Genomic DNA, 16,093 nt, shown 5'->3' on the forward strand with positions numbered 1-16,093 from the left:
TTCTTCTGACAGGAAGGGAGTTGTAACACAGAACCTTATCTGACTTCCCTGCTGGGGGAATTGGTTTTTAGCTCAATTGAGGCATCTATGGAGGGGAGGTAGACCAAAGTGGGGGTCAACCTCCATGCAGAGAGAGACCTTGAATGAAGAGCTAACTTTTGTGAGTTAACTCTGGCGACTACTTAGGTATCCCAGCATAGGGAAGGCACGAGGCTAGTTCCCTTTCAATTTGGCTTTGGCAGCTGCTGAATCTGGGGGTAATGGTCCCACTGCCTACTAAATGATTGATCCCCATGTGCCAACAAACAGAGAGCTCATGATCCCGTGAGGCTCCTGAGCATGTCAAGAGTGAGGATCCACAAGCCAGTGGTCTCAAGCATAAGCAGAGAGGCTTCTGGGAGCCCACAGAAGAGCAGTGCTAGTGACAAAAAGGCAATTGAAATATAGAGACACCAGGGTAATCACATGAGCATCATTAGGGTAGGCGAAGCCTACTTTGCTAAGCAGGGTTTGCCCTGGATTGCATTTGAATGGGAGACTACATGTGCAGAATGTAAGATCTTCCCCTCAGGGGTTGGGGCCACTCTGGGAAGAGCATCTGCATGTCAGAAGGTTCCAGGTTCCCTCCCTAGCAGCATCTCCAGATAGGGCTGGGACGCAGGGGTGTAGCTAGGGGAGAGGGGGCCCGTGTTCACCCCTCTATCTGGCGGCCCCTCGTAGTGAGGGAAATAATGGAGAAAATAGGGAGGGGTGGAGCTGGAGGGCCCTCAGGAGCTGGGGGGCCCGGGTTCTTTGAACCCCTTTGCTCAATTATAGCTACGCCCCTGGCTGGGAGAGATTGCTGCCTGTAACCTTGGAGAAGCCCCTGCCAGTCAGGGTAGGCAATACTGAACTAGATGGACTAGTGGTCTGATTCAGTATAAGGCAGTTACCTATGTTCCTATAAGAGCTCCATGTGGGTAGGACAATTTCCCCACCTACAGTACCTCGTTCAGAAGATGGGTATGAAATCTGGGTAGGGTATGTTTGTCCCACCTATCCAGCAGGGATTGGGCTGGATAAGGCCATCTGCTCTCCCCCTGTGAAATACAATAGAAGCACCACTTTAAAAGGTGCCTCTTTGCTCAGTTAGCTGGGGCGGTGAGATCTAAAATTTGGGAGACACCGAAATCAAGCCTGTAGCCTACCAACAAATATCTTTATATTCAACAGACAAAAGGCTGGAAAGAGTGATTTCGAGAAGCATGGACACAATGCTGGTCTTGTGGTAGCAAGCATGACTTGTCCCCTTAGCTAAGCAGGGTCCACCCTGGTTGCATTTGAGTGGGAGACTGCCGTGAGCACTGGAAGATATTCCCCTTAGGGGATGGAGCTACTCTGGGAAGAGCAGAAGGTTCCAACTTCCCTCCCTGGCAGCATCTCCAAGACAGGGCTGAGAGAGATTCCTGCCTGCAACCTTGGAGAAGCCACTGCCGGTCTGTGAAGACAATCCTGAGCTAGATGGACCAGTGGTCTGCCTCAGTATATGGCAGCTTCCTATTTTCCTATGCTTCCTTATTTCTGCACCCAGAGGCTGGCTGCATCCTAGGAAGCAAAATATCCCGCCCAGCACACCTTGCGAGGGGCACTTTTGGCCCCCATGAGTCATCACATCTGCGTCCCTTTCCTCCCTCTTAGGGGGGCACAATCCAGAGCTTTGGGCCAAGACGTGCTTCCTCGCAGCCAGCTGCTCTGGCCCTGAAGCTCACAGGATGTGGTTTGCAGGTGCCTTAGAGGGAGGCGGAATGGCGAGTCTTTGTTTTTGCTGCCACCTTTCTGGATCCTGGACCTGGTGAGGCACAAGAGCCTTCTCTTGACGTCAGAGATGGTCTGCTGCGGCTTCAGCTGCGTCCCCTTCACATTCCTTCCCTGACGTTTCTCAAGGCAGCAGCTGACCGAGGAAGGAAGGACGGAACAACAGCATTGTTGGGGTGTGTGTGTGCAGAAGGGGCTTCCTCAAGGGGGGCCCACACACTGGCTGGGGAAGCTGCCTGTTCCAAACAAGAACCCAGCCCCCAATCTCCAGCACAACAATGACTCCGCAGTCTGCAGGCCATCTTTCCGTGGCTTTCCCAGGCCAATTAGAACACACGAAAATTGGTCTGAAAACCCAAACCTTGTTAAGAAATAAGACTCCGCATTTCTAAAACATTTCCCCCCAAAGTGAACAGTGCTTCAACTCCATCATCTCAGAAGTCTTACCACAGGTGTTTTTAGCCTTGGGTCCTCAGATGCTATTGCACTTCAACTCCCAGGATCCCCCAAATGCTATTTGCATTTGGAGGGTGATTGGAGTCACAGTCCAGCAATATCCAGGGCTTGGGCTCAGAGTACTTAAGAGAGCATCTTCTCTGTCCTGAACCCCACCACTTACTGAGATCATATGGGGAGGTCCGGTAACAGTTGCCACCATCTTGTTTGGTGGCAATGGGGAACGGGGCCTTCTCTGTGGCTGTCCCAGGGATTTGGAACATGCTCCGTCAATACAAGAGATTCTGCATTTCTGGCTGCCTTTTGAAAAAAACACCTTAAAACACATTAGTTTTCTCAGTCTTCTTGCTAAAAATATTTTAACTTGTTTTAATCGTTTTTACTGTTGTATTTTTTTGCTATATTTTAAGCAAACCATCTAGAAATTTATATGTTAGGCCATTTATAAAGGCGACAGATAAGTAAATAAATCTGGGAAGCCAAGGCTGAGATGCCCTGCCTTACAACAACCTTCTGAAGTGGGTCAATATGATGACTGCGTATGTAACAGACTGGTAAACAGAATGGCCTCGGAATCAGGACATTCACAAGACCTCTGCCACAAACCACTAGGTGACCTTGGTCAAGCCACCCACTCAGCTTTAGCCCCTGCTCCTCGCAGAGTTTATTCCTGAGGCAGTGAATGTATGAAGCTGCCTTGTACTGAGTCAGAACACGAGGCCATCGGTGGCACCTCTCCAACAGGGGCTTTCTCATCACTGGGTTTTTTTAAAGCATCAGCTTAAAAACACACACAACAACTAGAGATGCTGGGGATTGAAAGTGGGCCCGGCTGCATGCAAGGCATGTGCTCTATCACTGAGCTATACAGCGCCACCCTGTCATCCTTTTGACCCTCTCCCCCTCCTGAGGAGGGATGTGGCAGAAAGTTTGGGAGAGGAGTCAAACTGGGAGGCACCGCTGACCCAGTCACCTGGTGATTACCTGCCATTGGGCCACCCCACACCAGAGGAAGCAGGAGGACCCCCACCAAGACCTGAGAACACAGATCTGCCCAAGTCCTCTGATTTGGAGAACTCTCTCTCTCGAGATCCTCCCCACTAAGATGAAAGCCCCAGCACCATCAGAGCAGAAAAATCAGGTAAGGTGCCTTTTAAAAGATCAACTCTTGCTTCTGGAAGGGGCAGGGACAAGTTATGAAACCTGAGCAGCTGGCTGCAGAACCCAGCAATTCACTGAGAAACATTGCTGGAGCAACGTCCCTTTTTGTTGCACTATCCAGCTCGGAATCTTCCTGATCGGCGCTGACCAGGGTCCTGACCTATTTTCCTGGGAGCTGTACAAGATCAAGAGTGTCCCTGTTCCTTGTCACAGCTGCCTGGAACAGGATGCTCCCCTCGCCGTGTATGCAAAGTGCTTTTAACACTCAACATTTATTGTAGATAGGCCAGGGACTGACACAGCACAACTGTGAATTCCCTGCGGCTGAGTTGATGGGTTAGGGTAGCCAGTTGGCCAGATAAACTCTGGCTTGGCCTGCCCCGACACTTTTAATCACAGCTTGATCTGCATAAATTAGGAGGTAAATCTTTTCACATCATGGAAATAAGCACAATCACCCACTAATCTCTGCAGAGTAATCCGTTATTAAAGGCACAGGAGTCACGATAATGCTAGAAAAAGTGTTTGTCTATGGTGTGATGAGAGGCTGTGTGGGAGGGCTATTAGTCTTGCTTTGAATGTAAAAGGGGATGTTTTAATTCCTCCCTCTCCCCATGTTTCAGGGCGCACATGTGTACCAAGCAGCGAATACAAAAGACACACATCATAGTCATAATACGGCTTATGCACACGTACATGACCAAGATGCCGTTTTCAAAACACACGACACAGGAAAGCAAAATCCACTTGAGCAGAGCCTCCTAGAAGAGCCTGTGTGTTTTAAAGTATTCCTTATGACGTTAAACCAAACCCTTTTGATTAATAAATTGGCGTTTATCTTTTTTCTTTTTCTTTCTAAGCCTGGAGTTTTCTCAATGAGAAAGACTTCCCCTAAAATAAACAGGATGGAACACATTTTATTGAAAACAAGAAATATATATTTGGAAACCAGTATAAACAAACATCTGTTATCAGTTTTCTTCCCAAAGAGGCAGGAAATAGTAATAAAGCATGGCCATGACATGTGGATGGGTAGGTAAGATTAACATCTAAAGCAACAGAAGGAGGCAATAATGGAACAAGTCAACAGCAACCACTGTGCTACTACAACTACTATTGAAGGTAAAGTTGTGCAGTAGAGTCAATGTCGGCTCCTGGCACCCACAGAGCCCTGTGGTTGTCTTTGGCAGAATACAGGAAGGGTTTACCATTGCCTCCTCCAGTGCAGTTCCTATATCACTGCTGCCTGATATAGGTGTTTCCAGTAGTCTGGGAAACATACCAACAGGGATTCGAACCGGCAACCTCTTGCTCCCTAGACAAGTTATTTCCCTGTTGCACCATTTTGATGACTACTAGTACTTATATACCACTTTTCAACCAGAGTTCTCAAAGCGGTTTACATAGAAAAATAAATAGTAGGTAAATAAAGATGGTTCTCTTTCCCCAAAGGGCTTACCATCTAAAAAAGAACCAGAAGGTAGCTAGGGATGATGGGAGTTGTATTTCAACAACTGGCAGGTCAAGTTTGCCCACTTCTGCCTTAGACTATGCTCTGGGAGAGGAAAGCATTCACTGAGTCATATACAGCCAGCCAAGCCAAAGAAAGAGTAAGAAGATGGGGCTTTTAAAGACTGACTCCACATCGCTACAACGCCTGGAGAGAGGTACCAGAAAAATGGGTAAAGTAAAGCAATCTTCCTGCTCAGATCCCTGGATGACACTTTCCCTATATCTTGGTCAGGACGTCTGCTTCCTGGACTGCCCAGACGAATCCTGGACATGTGGCAACCCTATCCCCGCTCCTCTTCTCCCGCCATAACTCTGGGCTGCTTCTGGCTCCCTTCCTTCAAGGTCTTGCAGGGAGCTAAGTCAGCAGAACACTGTATCGCTAGAGGAAGTCCAGAACTGCAGTATTCTGTGGCACGGCTGCCCTAGGAACGGAACACATTCCTAAGTTGTCCGAGACAGGATGGTGGGCGGGAGGGGAAGAGGACGAAAGAGTTCACGGACCAAGTTCCAAGGGAAGGGATGCTACAAAACAGACCCTTAGAGCTTCCTTCGGGTGCCACCTGAATCACCAGAGAGCTGGAGCAATTGTGAGCATTTGCCAGAGTCCCCGCTATTATAACTTATAACTTATTGTAACTATTATAAGTTATAACTATTAATGCGATTATAACTATTTATAACTTATAAAGCCCTAAACGGCTTAGGCCTTGGGTATTTAAGAGAGCGTCTTCTTCATTATGAGCCCCACCGCCCATTGAGGTCATCTGAGGAGGTCCGTCTCCAGTTGCCACCAACTCGTTTGGTGGCTACACAGAGAAGGGCCTTCTCGGTCGCTGCCCCAAGATTGTGGAATGCGCTCCCTGCTGGGATACGAGCCTCCCCATCTCTGGCAATTTTTAAAAAACACCTGAAAACACTTCTCTTCAACTAGGCTTTCTCAGCTTTTTAAAACTTGTTTTTAAATTCTTCTGATTATTTAATTGTTGTTTTATGATGTTTTAAATGGTTAATTGTTGTTTTATGCTGTTTTATTATTTTTGTTTTAATTAATTGATTTTAATGTTGTTTTAATGTAAACTGCCCCGAGCCTTTTGGAAGGGTGGTATAAAAGTTTTAATAATAAATAAATAAATAAATAAATAAATATTACTTCCCCGACTCTATGGTGGTAATCTGTAGCAGTGGGCTGTGTGGTGCAGTGGTTACAGTGCAGTACTAAGCCTGGCTCAAAGAGCTTCATAGCTGCTTGGCTATGAAGCTCTTGGTGATTGCAAGGAGATTAACATTTGCATTTCTAGAACGTTTTCGCGCAGGGAGGGCCAACCTGTGTCTCACCAGCTGCTGCTGGTCCCAGGATGGCAGGACCCTGGCGTCAGGGGAAATCAATCCTGCAAAAATGTGTGTGAAGAAAACCGAGTCGTGCCACGCACCACCGCCCAAGACTGCCTTCACTTTTTAAAGTGCGCCATACTGCATTACTCATCTTCAAACCAAGGGCAGGTCCAGAGGGGTGGCATGGGTAGTCAAGCACCCCCCTCCCCCCAGTAGCTTGCTCGCCCATTTCTGTTTCAGAAATCTAATATATCTAACACGGCTCAGCCTCCCATAAATGTACTTTGCCCCTTCTGGGCCCAGGGCCCATGTTTTCCTCTGGTGCAGCCACTGCTTCAAACCAATTTAATTGTTCATCATAGTTAATCAAGATGCGGGTCGCATTTAATAGCTCACCCAGTCACTGTGCAAAGTAATAAGGTTGTATCCATTTATTAAATTATGGATATTCTGCTTTCATGTTCTATGATAGGTCGTTCACAACATTCTTGGAAATAAAGCAAAATGGAAAAGAGCAACCATCAGCAATGGATGTTATTACAGAGCAAATCAGGGAAACTAAAATGTTTTTAGCTATTGCCCAGTGGCATAGAAAAGGGGCCACCTGAATCTCTCATGGCAAGGAATTTGGTCACCTGGGGGCCACACTATTATTATTATTATTTCTTGTTTACACAGTCAGACAGGTGTTATTGACCGGTTTGTTTTATCAAGACATCAAGTCCTTCCCAAGGACCTGGGATGGCTGAATTTTAGCATCAGTACTGTTGGTTATTATAGATATCGTCGCAAAATATAGGCTGTTCCCAGTAAAGCTGCTTTTTGTAATTGGCTGATCGTAATTTCTGTGGCCCCTATGGTGTTGAGGTGCTCTTCAAGGTCTTTTGGAACTGCACCCAGGGCGCCAATTACCACTGGGATTATTTTGGTCTTTTTCTGCCACAGCCTTTCAATTTCAATTTGTAGATCTTTGTATTTGGTGATTTTTTCTATTTCTTTTTCTTCTATTCTGCTATCCCCTGGTATTGCTATGTTGATTATTTTGACTTGTTTTTCTTTCTTCTCGACTACAGTGATATCTGGTGTATTGTGTGGCAGATGTTTGTCTGTTTGTAGTCGGAAGTCCCATAATATTTTTACATCTTCATTTTCGACAACTTTTTCAATTTTATGGTCCCACCAATTTTTGGCTACAGGTAGCTTGTATTTTTTGCAGATTTTCCAGTGTATCATCCCTGCTACCTTGTCATGCCTTTGTTTGTAGTCAGTCTGTGCGATCTTTTTACAACAACAGCTGCTTAGGTGGTCCACTGTTTCATCTGCTTCTTTACAAAGGCAGCACTTGCTGTTTGTTGTGGATTTTTTGACTTTTGCTCTTATTGCATTTGTTCTTAGTACCTGTTCTTGTGCAGCCAGTATTAAACCCTCTGTTTCTTTCTTCAAGTTGCCATTCTTAAGCCATTGCCAGGTCTTGGTGATGTCTGATTTTCCACTTATATTGTGCAAATATTGATCATGCAGGGGCTTATTTCTCTATCTTTCTGCTCGGTTCTTGACTTGTTCTTTCTTGTAGGCCTGCTTTGTTTCATTGATGTTGAATAGTTTCGCATTATTGGCCATTTTAAGTGCATCTTCTTCACTGTCCTTGTCATATTCTTCAAGGCCTCTTTTCTCCTCCTCTACTGTTTGATGGACTTGCAGCATTCCTCTTCCACCTGAGCTGCGAGGGACGTATAGCCTATCGACATCACTGCGGGGGTGCAGAGCATGATTGATGGTCATGATTTTCCTGGTCTTACGATCTAGTGTCTCTAGCTCTGCCTGGGTCCAGTCTATTATTTCTGCAGTGTATCTGATAACAGGTATAGCCCAGGTGTTTATGGCTTGTATGGTGTTCCCGCCATTGAGTTTGGACTTGAGGATTTTTCTAACTCTCCTGATGTATTCACTTCCAATTTTTCTTTTAACTTCGGTGTGTGCGATGTTATCAGCCTGGAGAATGCCCAAGTATTTGTAAGGTTCTTTCTCTTCCAGGTTCTTGATCTTGCTTCCATTGGGCAGTTCTATTCCTTCTGTTTTTCTTATTTTTCCTCTGTTCATTATTAATGCAGCACACTTGTCTAGTCCAAACTCCATTGCTATATCGCTACTGAATATACGGACAGTGTTTAGCAGTGATTCGATTTCTGACTGGGACTTTCCATACAACTTCAGATCATCCATGTACAGCAGATGGTTGATTTTACTTGATGTTTTAGATGTTTGGTATCCGAGGCCTGTTTTGTTGAGTATTTGTGAAAGTGGGGTCATGGCGATTACTAACAACAGAGGGGATAGTAAGTCCCCTTGGAAAATGCCTCTTCTAATGCTAACCTGTCCAAGTGTCTTGCTATTGATTGTTAACTGTGTACTCCACATGCTCATTGCTTTTTTTAAATAAATATCTGAATGTTTTTGCTGACACCAGTTGTTTCTAAACATTTTAGTATCCATGTGTGAGGCAATGAATCGAAGGCTTTCTTGTAGTCAATCCATGCAACACTTAGATTTGTTTTTCTTCTCTTGCAATTTTCTAAAATCATTTTTTCAATCAGCAGCTGGTCTTTTGTGCCTCTGCTGTTCGGGCAATTTCCTTTCTGTTCAACTGTAACGTTCTTTCTCTTCCAGGTACTTGATCTTGCTTCCATTGGGCAGTTCTATTCCTTCTGTTTTTCTTATTTTTCCTCTGTTCATTATTAATGCAGCACACTTGTCTAGTCCAAACTCCATTGCTATATCACTACTGAATATACGGACAGTGTTTAGCAGTGATTCGATTTCTGACTGGGACTTTCCATACAACTTCAGATTGTCCATGTTTATTATTATTATTATTATTATTATTATTATTATTATTATTATTATTACATTTATATCCCGCTTTTCCTCCAAGGAGCCCAGAGCGGTGTACTACATACTTGAGTTTCTCTTTCACAAAAACCCTGTGAAGTAGGTTAGGCTGAGAGAGAAGTGACTGGCCCAGAGTCACCCAGCTAGTTTCATGGCTGAATGGGGATTTGAACTCGGGTCTCCCCGGTCCTAGTCCAGCACTCTAACCACTACCCATCCCTGGCAGGCCCTATCCTTTTGATGGATGGACCTGGCAACCCATGTGGCCGGAGGGGGTGAGGGGTGTCAAGAGACATACGAATCTGCCTCAGACCATTGGTCCATCTAGCTCAGAACTGTCTACTTTGACTGGCAGCAGCAAGATTTCCCAGCCTGACTTAGAGATGCCAAGGTGTGGACCTGGGGCCATCTTTATGTAAGCACATGCTCTGCTACTGAGCTATGGCCCCATCCCCGAAGAGAAATATCTTACAGTGCCCACATACAGTCACCCATCCCAATGCAAATCAAGGCAACCCCTTCTGGCGACCAACCACAAGCCCAGCTCTCCACCCTTAACTCCACATGAGCATCCTTTAGCTGTCAAAATGGAGAGAGGGTCCGGAGACAGAGCTGTGCCAAAGGAAAAAGAAAAGCAGACTCCATGCAGTCAGAGCAACGACATGGAGGAATGTGCTGATCTCACCAACTCTCCTTAGTCACGGCAGCTGGCAGTCAGTTCCATGTTCCTACATGGGAGTAAGCAATGGAAGTTGCCATGGTTTGCGGCCAGGTCTCCACAGCAACGCTGCGATTAGCCCATCAGCAGTGGGAGTTACCTGTGCTCGGGATGGGTGTATAAATATCAACTTACCTGAAGGTGCTGACCCAGCATGGTTGCCATGGAACCTGTGAGGGCATCTTCTCCAAAGACGGGGGTCGTCATAGAAACGGGGCGGTCTCCATGGCAACAGTGTGCTATTCTCTTCCCTTCTAAGTGGACTATTGTGGGGGGAAACTTGCCAGTAAAAGATGTGCATTGAAAGAGGAAGATGGGCATTGGTCTACTCTACACCAAAGGGCAGGCAGTGAAGGCAACGTAAGGACACCTGTTTCTCCTTTAGGGCCTGAATCTGCCTGTGGAATCTTTTGTGGATCTTCAGTGCATCTGAGCGTCAACCTTCCTTGTATTGATTAAGGGCCTGGGCAATCTGGAGGCCAGAGGCGCTCTGACCCCCGGACCTTGGGGATCCGGCCCGTGGCCTCCAAGGTCTGGGGTGCCTCTGGGGGGCACACCACGCCTGCCCCACTGCTGCCTTGCCGAACCACAGTTATCTTACTTTAATTACTTAACTTTAATCGCCAATGTGTGGGGTGGGGGCGGGGTGAGCGGAGCAGGCTGCCCCCCCGTGCCCCATGGCGGGGGCAGTGGCTGGGGTGCTGCGGGGCCTGCCTGTCCTTGCAAAGTGTGAGGCGCTCCTTTCCGCACAGCTGCACTGGAGCACCTCGCAATTTGCAAGGACAGACTGGCTCAGCGCCCGCTCTGGCCACCACCACCACTGCCACAGGGCGGGGGGAGGCCTACTCGGCTCACACCCCACCCACCCCGCCCCACACATTGGCGGCTAAAGTAAAGTAACTAAAGGAAGATAACCGCAGTACAGCCAGGCGGGTGGCGGCAGGAGGCCCACCCCCCAAAAAATACAGGGGCAGCCTCATGGTGGGAGGGGCTCATGGGGGGGGCGGCTCATGGCAAGGGCAATCCAGGCACCAGTTCTGCCTAGGTCCACCCCTGCGGGAGGCTAGGGCTGCACAACTTCAGCCATCTCCCAGATGTTGGACTGCAAGCATGCCATCTCAGGGGACAAATGCTCATAGTGGTTTTTGGCAATGTCTACCCCCACCCCCAGAGAAGCCACCTAATGGTGCAGTGGGAAAATGACTTGACTAGCAAGCCAGAGGTTAGAGGTTCGAATCCCAGCTGGGAAACACCTATATTGGGCAGCAGTGATACAGGAAGGTGCTGAAAGGCATTATCTCATACTGCATGGGAGGAGGCAATGGTCAACCCCTCCTGTATTCTACCAAAGAAAACCACAGGACTCTGTGGGCGCCAGGAGTGGACACTGACTTGGTGGAGCAACTTTACTTTAACTTTACCACCCTCCACCCCCACCGAGATAGAAAATAGGTGACAGCAGTGTGGCACATACAGCTTTTTGTATGTTTTCACCCCTCCTTTAACCCTAAAGGTAAAGTGTGCCGTCAAGTCAATTTCGACTCCTGGTGCCCACAGAGCCCTGTGGTTGTCTTTGGTAGAATACAGGAGGGGTTTACTATTGCCATCTCCCGCGCAGTCTGAGATGATGCCTTTCAGCATCTTCCTATATCGCTGCTGCCCGATATAGTACCAGCGGGGATTCGAACCAGCAACCTTCTACTTGTTAGTCAAGCATTTCCCCGGTGCACCACTTAAGGTGCTTCCTTATCCTTTATCCCTACCCCCAAACTATGTTAGGGTAAAAAATTGCAGCCCTTTCTGCACAGAGGGAAGAGTCAGGGTAACAATGAACAAATGGTTGTACTCTCTCCATGCAGTTATCTTTGAGGACGTTCCTATCAATCTCCACTTCCATTCCCCTGACAACATTGATAACCTTTTATTGTAGTGTTTTGTGTTTTTAAAAGCTTTAAAAACACCATTGCAAACTTGGAGCTGCAGGCCTGATGTTCAGGACAATCAAAGCATGAGAGCACACTGAAACATAGGAACATAGGAAACTGCCATATACTGAGTCAGACCATGGGTCCATCTCGCTCAGTATTGTCTACACAGACTGGCAGCGGCTTCTCCAAGGTTGCAGGCAGGAATCTCTCTCAGCCCGATCTTGGAGATGCTGCCAGGGAGGGAACTTGGGATCTAGATGCCCTTCCCAGAGCGGCTTCATCCCCTGAGGGGAATATCTTACCACTCTGGTTAACCAACATTTAACCAGGACAGATAGGGTTATCTATCCTGGTTAAATGCTGGTTAACCTGAGAACCACTGGGCTTACTAATCCTGATGAATGTTTTAACAAAGATCCTTATGATTGTGTGAATCCAGACTCAGTACACCAACAATTCTATATAATGCAAAATAACGTAGGTGAATGCTTCACAATCCTAACTTTTTTTACATATGCATTTCTCACTTAAGTGGTCTCAATTCTGCCCAATGGTCTGACTTGGTATAAGGCCACTTCCTATGTTACTATGCTTTGCATTTTTAGCTGCCTTGGGTACAATTTTATTGTAGAATGGCAGCATAATCCATTGCAATAAATAAACAAGCCAACAAGTAAGTATTCATAGACTCCCGTTCCCAGGTGCTTCCTGGAAATGATGAAAAGGGAATCCGAATGCATGCAAGGCTCATCCATCTTCCTTTCTGCTCGACAAGAATTCAGGTGCAGTCCAGGATGCTCTTGTGTCTGAGATGAAAAAGCCAGATGGCCCAATTTTTCCTGCTATTTAACATGGAGCACATGCCACAGAGGTTTTGCAAAAGTTTCATGGGAATTGTTGGTAATTTTTCCAGTGAATCTCAGATTGTAGGTCAGACCTATCTGTCACCCATAATGAGAGCCAGTGTGGTGTAGTGGTTAAAATGCTGGACTAGGACTGGGGAGACCCAAGTTCAAATCCCCATTCAGCCATGAAACTCTCTGGGTAACTTCTCTCTCAACCTAACCTACCTCACAGGGTTGTTGTGAGGTATAACGATGTATACCACTTTAGGCTCCTTGGAAGAAGTGGCATCCCAGTGCCTCAGGAGGGCAAATGCACCTTACTTTACGATGAGGTTGGGGAACCAAACTACGTGTTTCGTTAAGACATCATTGCATGCTCGGTTTTTGTTTCCTAAATAGCAGCCATAGGAGAGGAAGTGGGGCAATCAGAATCAGGACTGCAGTGGAGGAGAAAAGATTTAAATGCACTGCCCCCCGCCATTCCATGGTCCTAATTTCTACACCCCATAGCTGCTATTTAGGAAAAAGTGGGGAGCACCAAGCATACAAAGGTCAGCTATTTATATCAGGGCTTCCCAACCGGGCTTACTAGGGGTATTTTGAAGGGCTCTCAGGGGGTACACAGAGCCCTCCTGCCTCCCCACTCTTCAGACACCTATTTGTTCCTTATCTGAGAATTGCTGACTTGAAGCCGATGTGTCTGCTGCAGAAGGGATGCAAGCAGGGTGAAGCCCCTCTTCCTTGGCTTCTGATTGGCTGGCTACATGCTGAAGCTCAGCGTTCTCATCCTGATAGACAAGCTTCAGAAGCTTAGCACTGACTACTCCCATTGAAATTCATGAGACAAGTAAACTTGTCCCATTATTTTATTTATTGTTTATTTGTTTAACATATTTTTATTTTATTAACTTGCGTCTCTGGGCAGTTTACAATTAAAATCATTAAAAACATTAAATCAATTAAACAATTAAAATCATCTAAACATAACAATCATTTAAAACCAACATTAAAAATTAAAACCATAAATCTAATTAAATGCCTGGGAGAATAAATGTGTCTTCAGTGCCTTTTTATTTTCAGTGGGAGTACTCAGGAGTAACTTAGTCTGGACACAAGCGACTGGAGTAGGCTGTCTCATAACTATAACATTTAAATTTGAGTTTTTATGCATATGTGTTTTTGTGCATATGAGTTTTTATGCATATTTATGCACACATAAGCACACTGCAATTATGAGATGGGCTACTCCAGTCCAAATTGAATTACTCATTAGTAAAGTAAAGTAAAGTTGTGCTGTTGAGTCAGTGTCAACTCCTGGCGACCACAGAGCCCTGTGGTTGTCTTTGGTAGAATACAGGAGAGATTTACCATTGCCTTCTCCTAACTCATTAGTACTCCCATTAGTACTCTCCTTGAAATTAATAAGGCAAATTTACTCAGGGTATCCTATTAATTTCAGCAGGTGTACAGCGAAAATCAGCAAAATTGACTAGACGGCACACTTTACTTTTACTCATTCATGTAACAAGTTCCTTGTAACATGCAAAGTGGCCCTCATGATGTGAGCATTATTACAGGGGCAAATTCCTATTCTCTTCCCACCTTGCAATGCCCACTCCAGCACTTGCAATCAGATGTATCATCTTGCTAAGAGCGCTATCAGTTCTGAAGCATTCTCAGGGTGTTCACTGATTACCCTGAGCCTACTCTTGGAAGCCTACTCTGCGAAGAGCAGACACAGCTTTAGGAGGTGAGCAAGCTTTTCTAAACAGAACAACATCTAGCCTTCCCCCCCTTCAAACTAACAGGAGGAGGGGAGATTTTGAGGGGCTGGTTTCTCGATAAGGGATAAGTCCTACTCTCTCTCTCTCTCTCTCTCTCTCTCTCTCTGATTTGCCAGGGCTAGCATTTTCCAGGGCTAGCAAACTCCAGTGTTTTTGTTTGTCCCTGCCTGGAGGGGGTGGTGCAAAGGTTGCAGACGTCATGCAGCGTCTAGATAGGCTTTTAGGAAGTGCTGGGGAGGAGACAGCTGTTGTGGTGCACGTCGGCACCAATGTTATGGGGAAATGTACTCGGGAGGTCCTGGAAGGCCAGTTCAGGCTGATAGGTAGCGTATTGAAGTCCAGGACCCCCAAGGCAGCATTCTTAGAAATGCTACCTGTTCCATGCACAGGTACAGTGAGACAGGCAGAGCTGAGGGGTTTTAATGCGTGGATGAGATGTTAGTGCTGGGAGGAGGGATTTAGATTTGTTAGGCACTGGGATACATTTTGGGGCAAGCAAGGCCTGTACAAAAGGGGCGGGCTGCACTTGAACCAAGATAGAACCAGACTGCTGGTGCTTAAAATAAAAAAGGTTGCAGAGCAGCTTTTAAAATGACACCGGGGGAACAGCCGACAGGAGCTGGGCAGTATCCGGTTCAGCAAATGCCATCCTTTAAAGTGCGAGGGTGCAAAGGATTCAGATAAAACAGAAGGGGACAGAGCAGAATGACATAAAGAGCAGGCAGAAGCCTGTGCCAGCTGGTCAAAGAGTCAAAAGAAAGATAGCATACACCAGGTAAGAAATTCAGTGTACAGGTGTTTATATGCCAATGCCAGAAGCCTCCGAGCCAAGATGGGTGAGCTGGGGTGCTTGTTTGCTAATGCAGAAATAGACATAGTGGGCATAACAGAAACATGGTGGAACAGTGAGAACCAGTTGGACACTGTTATCCCTGGATATAAACACTATAGAAAGGACAGGGAGGGGCGTCTTGGAGGTGGAGTAGCACTGCATGTTAAAGAAGGGATAGAATCTAACAAGCTAGAAAACCTAGGTGGACTGGAGTCCTCCACAGAATACAAGGTGACAATACAAGGCCTGAAAGGAAACGTGCTGCTGGGGACATGCTATCACGCTCCGGATGAAAATGCTGACAGTGACGTCAGGGTGGTGTCAAGGAGAGGCAGGGCTGTAATGATGGGTGACTTCAATTACCCACACATAGACTGGGTAAATGTACAGTCAGGTAATGACAGAGAGGTCAAATTTCTAGATACGCTGAATGACTGTGCCCTAGAACAGTTGGTCTTGGAACCAACCAGAGAAAAGGTGATCTTGGACCTAATCCTGAGTGGCACCCAGGACCTGGTGTGTGATGTCATTGACATCGACCCTTTAGGGAACAGTGACCATAGTGCAATCAAATTCAGCATACATGCGGGGAGAGAATAACCAAGGACGTCTAACACAAACATTTTGAATTTCAGAAGAGGAAACTTCTCCAAAATAAGGAGTATGGTGCTGAAAGGGAAAATCAGAAGAGTCACTTTGCTCCAGAATGCATGGAGTTTACTCAAAACCACAATACTAGAAGCCCAGTTAGATTGTATACCCAAAAGTGGGGAAGGTACCACTAAGTCCAGGAGGATGCCAGCAAGGCTAACAGGTACCATCAAGGAAGCCATAAAAGGGAA

This window comes from Hemicordylus capensis, chromosome 8, assembly GCF_027244095.1.
Source record: "Hemicordylus capensis ecotype Gifberg chromosome 8, rHemCap1.1.pri, whole genome shotgun sequence".
Classification (NCBI taxonomy): Eukaryota; Metazoa; Chordata; class Lepidosauria; order Squamata; family Cordylidae; genus Hemicordylus; species Hemicordylus capensis.